The following is a 5,631-nucleotide window of genomic DNA, read 5'->3' as shown; positions in this document are numbered from 1 at the left end:
TATTATTATTATTATAGCGAAAAAATTCCAAAATTCCGCTAAATTTTTAGTTAATTAAAATTCTAATCATGGATCAAAAAACATCGCTACTAATTGCACATTCCCACCCTGCAAAGTATATATGTCCCGAATTTGGTAGCTATAGATCAAAAGGTCTGGCTTGTTCAGCTCCAACATACACACACACATTTACTATTAATAGAGATGTATAATTATAAACACAATCATGGTACTTACAGAAACATTTTAGGGATTAATTTCACATCTATTCAAAAAAGGCTTTTTAAAGTTGTTTACTCCTTTTCGAGTAAAAGAAACATATAAAAACTTTTCTCCCATATCAATGACATTATATAGAAGAATAACAGTAGAGTTAACGCTTGCAGGTCTTCCAACATTTTATTCATTAATTTAATATGAGACTCTAAATATTAAACTTTATCTAAACTAAAAGGAACACTTCTAAATAGAATATTTTTGTTATCCTACCATGATCAAAATATTTGCAAGTGAAAACAACAGACGTGACGAAAGTCATCCAGTGATTTCTAGAGATTTGAGTAAATGTCATAGTCTTTATTTACTCATAAGTTCAACTGCCATCATTTCCCAAAATAAAGATTAAGTTTTTGAACGATATACGAAACGTCTGTGTCTGTTTTTCACAAGGCAAACAAAAATCTTACATGTCGGCGATTAAGTCTTAAGTTATAAGGTTAATGCATGTAAATTAAAATTTCAATCACTGATTTATTTATTTATTTTATTTTTGATGAGGATTAGCATATTGATTACTAATCTCTGTATAATATTTCTTTTGTCTCCGAATTTTGACGAATGATTTATATTATTATGCACTAAAGTATTAAGTGCCAAATAAGGTGCCTTGTTGCTTATTCATCAAGTTTTCTTTCCGACACACCAGTTTAGGAAATATTTTGTGAAATATAAATAGAAGTCATATGTCAGTTATGATGCACAGAAAACTGCTGCTTTCTTTCTCGCTCGGTTTATTATACTTTTGAAAAACGCTTTATTTATTTTTTGCAGCAATCTAAAGCTGTCAAATCGTAATTGTACACTTGAAAAAGTTATTAGAAAATTAAATTAATTAATTAATTTTTTATTCCTTTTTTTCAATTATAAGAAATTATTTTTTAAAGTATTAAAACATTTTATGCCACTGATACTTTTTTTTTCTTACATAGATACATCTAATTTAAAGTAATGTTTCCAACGCTAGCGGTCATTAGCAAATTTCTTCATCACTTCCGCTCGCTCGTCTATATCACATTATTTTACAGCCTATGTAACGCTAAATGACTTATTTCGCTGTATTAAAATATAATTGAAATATTTTGCTATTTTTAGCCTTAATTTTATTTGTATACCTGCTATTCTGAATCAATATCTTAATATAAAATGAATTATTCTGAATATTAAATTAAAGAACTGCAGATGAGACTTAGAAGGCTTCTAAATAATGATAATAAGATTAGTCATATCACTGACTCTCCGACCCGCCCGCAGACGCACGGATAATAAATACTGAATGACAATACCGCCGCTACAGCAACACTGCCGGGTTGGTTGAAACCTAAGGACTATCATCGGTCACGATACAACCCTTCCCTAAGGAAGTACGTCCTGTCTTTGATGGGACGCGCCAGACCCTACCTTTTCATGTACCCACAAGGGTGGCGATCCAACCACCATGCTGGAAGCATCTCATCCTTATTTCGAGGTGCCCCCGGGGGATGATAGTAAGATTACTACGCATTTTAAAATGATAATTGTTTCACTTTGAATTTCCACTGAAATGCTCAAATCCAAAAATAATTAAATTTCCGAAATCCTCAACTTAGAAATAAATGAAACTTATTCATTCATATGTATGTCTTAAATTTCTTGAATTCAAAATTATTGTAATTCAAATTTTTATAATTGGAAAATTCCAATAATATGTACTTTGAGTTTGCTTAAGTTTCTACCATAACTAACTCAAATTATTAGGTGAACGATGCGTATTTATTTATCATGCAGTTATTTGTAAAACAAATGAAGCATAAATTCAGTACAGCTTTCATTCCAGAAAATGAATGAAATCTTTCAGTAAATTTATAGCCGTAAAAAAATTCTTATTCTAGCGTAACTTTGATATTTTGGAAACTTTGATATTTCGGATATTTTTGAACAGTGTCGTTATTTATATGAACAGGAAGTCTTAACTTATAAAAATTTAAGACATTCACTTACAAATTTTGTCTCTTTCTTTGTATCTTTTTTTTTTAAATAATCCCTTTCTAAACGACATAAGAGCAATTCCACGTATATTTCCACATCTGTAAGTGACACTGTAAAATATTTACGAATTAAGCTAATGGTTTCAAAGCAGTAAAGTATTTCTTGCTTTCTTGAATGTTTAAAGACGTTATTTGAAAATTCTCATTTTCTTTCTATTTTGTAATTAAGAATGGAACTGAAGTATAAACCACAACAGAGTTGCACAAAAGAATGCTATGAACACAATAATTTTGTTATCGACTTTCTTATTTTAACAATTTTAGTTTATTTTTAAATAGCCGTCCTTGAAAACCAGATGGTACACAGGAATTATTAGTTACGTAAAATTCTAATTGCAACCTTTGCATGCAACTTATGTTTAATGGAATCCTTGGTAAAGTACTTTTAAACTTCAAATTTTGTAATTATGCATTATGTTCTATTTTAGGACACCATTCTATTCTATGCGACTCCTTAAATTTCTTATCATCTCGGATAAATTTTGTATTTTAATTTGAAAAAAAAATACAAAAAATGATGATTAAAAAATAATTCAGTTTCGACCAATCCAGTAACCTGCTGGCTAAATCAAAAAGCAAAAAGAAGACTAATTCATTTGATTCATTTTCTTCTTTGTTCTGCAGATGACGCTTATTATTTAACATATTTTGTTATTATAACATATTTCACGATATATAATTCATGATCATTAATATTAGAAGATTATCGAAAAAAATTATCTGCTTTGATTTGATGATAAAATGATCCAGCTTGCTATAATAGAAAACAAAAGTCAAGCTAAAATAAAAAAAATTATTCTAAATATGCTTAAAAAATGCGGGACACTAAAAAGTTTCCATAATTGCCAGTTTCTGAAAATAAACTTAGCTGCAATGGCCACAATATTCAAGAATTTAATTATAAGCATGTTCCATACCGAAAAATTCTCAGCATGGAAAACCAATCCAAATCCTCATATCCTGATCGTTCAACAATAGAAAAAAAGCCAGAATGAAATATTAATATAACAATGAGAACAATTTGAGTTTCAAATCAACAATCGAAATACGTTTTTAAATAATTTTAAGATGCCGTAAAAACTATTGTTCGACTGTAATTTATAGAGGAAAAAATAGAAAAATTTCGCTTAGTTTTCAAATGATTAAAATTGTAATCAAAAATTCATAAAGAACCAGCACGAACCATACACGAAATGGCCAAATAAAGGCACGAAATGGCAAAAAAAAAAAAAAAGGCGCACGAATAAATGAAGAAAACAAATTATGCAAAGTAATAACTTGTAAAAATATGAGCATAAAACAGGGTACTTTCAAAATTTTGGCAACAATAATCTAGAACACCCGAAAATGTAATTTTGTAAATAATTCAAAACTTATATGTGTATTATGATTAAAATATTTTATATACTAAAAAGTATAATTCAAATCTTTCCCAAAAATTTAATGAAAGAATTTAATCAAAATCTTATCAAAAAAGGTGCTAATGATACATTCTTTGATTTCTGCAATTTTATGTTTATATTTAATCACCTTAATAAAAAAAAGTGCCGAAAACTTTTTTCTATTTTTCATGTATTGTTATCATATCCTGTTGCATTTTGTACTTCCTTACTTTTGTACTTTCTATTATTTTTGTAATTATATTTATATGTCTGTCAGTGAATAAATAACTCAAAAATGAAAACAGTCAATGGTTCCAATATTTTTAAATGAAATTTTATTTTAATGGTAAAAAAATAAATTCACAAAATGGAATTTTTAAGCAAATTAATTTAGCAATCTTTAAATGAAGGAGAAAATTTTATTTTAATGTCAAAGCAATTGTTAATCATGCAGGAAATTCATTAAGCTGATAAGTAATTTGTTTAAAAAATAAGATATTATACCACAGTTTCAAAAAGATTTCAGGAATATTTTATTAAAATTAATAGAGTAAAATTAAGTTTAGTATTTTAAAGTACAGGAAAAAAACGGACGATTTACAAAAGAAAATTCAATTGACGTCATCTGGTTAAAATAACTGCATATGGGTAATATTTATGATGATGAAATAATTCATCATGCAAATTAACATTTTTCCCCTTTATTTCGCTAGATTTAAATTTTTATTTTTTTATTTTCTCGTAGGCGAAATATACCAGATAATATTTTGCAATCATCTAATAATTCGATCCCGCAAATTAACTGAAATTTAATGTTCCAGACCTCCCTAAAGTTTAAAAAAAAACTTTTTTGTAATTTTGTTTACTACTTATGAAAATGGAACGAGTTACAGCAATGAAATTTTGTATATGGTCATTTTACCAAAAATGTAGTATTGCATCAGATTTCGACTAAATCAAAATAAGGGAAATTATTATACTTGCCGATTTGCCCACGTGCATGTAAACACGATAGCTAAGAAAACGGCTAGATGAATGAAATCTGGATTATAGTTTTATCATCAGACTTAGATCTGTATTAAAATTCGGACCAATTCCATCAAATACTGATGGCCTGTTAGTCTGTCGATTCCTGAGTGTTCAAAGAGATTGCTCTAAGATGCAACAAATTAGATATATAAAATTTGTATCTAATTTTAGCACTAAAACTGCTGTCATTTTCTGAATTTTCAATTAATTAATGTCCAAAAGGCATGTTTTTAATATTGTAAAGCAATTAAAACATAAATTACCGTTTTGAATATTTTCAGTAACAGTATTCTTCTTCAATATATATGAATACAATTAGAAACACTGTAGATATACAGTCATAAGGGCACTCGCAGTAAAAAAAAGCAATAAATAAAAGGATCAACTATTAATTTGCATATGAATTTTGCGATATTGCAGCTTTTTATTCGACTCTTATTATAACACCATAAACGATAGAAATAATACTGGGAATATAGTGGCGGATTGTATCGAATAGGAATTGCCACTGGATTTCTTTAAATATACTTTTGTGCTAAGTTTATATAACTTTCGCTCTTTTTTAATTTTATTTTAACTATCCTCATACAGTGATGATATCTCATTTAAATGAGAATAACATTAGTGCTGTTATTGCCAAAAACAAAGAATCAAATTAACATGAAAGAATAAAGGACAGATATAAATGAGATGTGCAATTGGAACAGATGGCTGAATCAGCCTCAGGGAGAATGTAAAAATGAATCCATTTGAAAGAAAAGAAGTTCACGTTCGCGTCACAACAGAGAAAAATTATCATAAAATCAGCAATTCAATATAGGCTTCGATGGGCACCATTTCTGGATATCTATATGCAAGGTTTCTAAAATGTGGTCGTCTACGAATGTGATTCAGACTAAAGCACATACTCTTATTGT

The sequence above is a fragment of the Argiope bruennichi genome, chromosome 2 (assembly GCF_947563725.1).
Source record: "Argiope bruennichi chromosome 2, qqArgBrue1.1, whole genome shotgun sequence".
In the NCBI taxonomy this organism is placed as follows: Eukaryota; Metazoa; Arthropoda; class Arachnida; order Araneae; family Araneidae; genus Argiope; species Argiope bruennichi.
The sequence above is the reverse complement of the archived record's forward strand: the minus strand, read 5'-3'. Positions refer to the sequence as shown.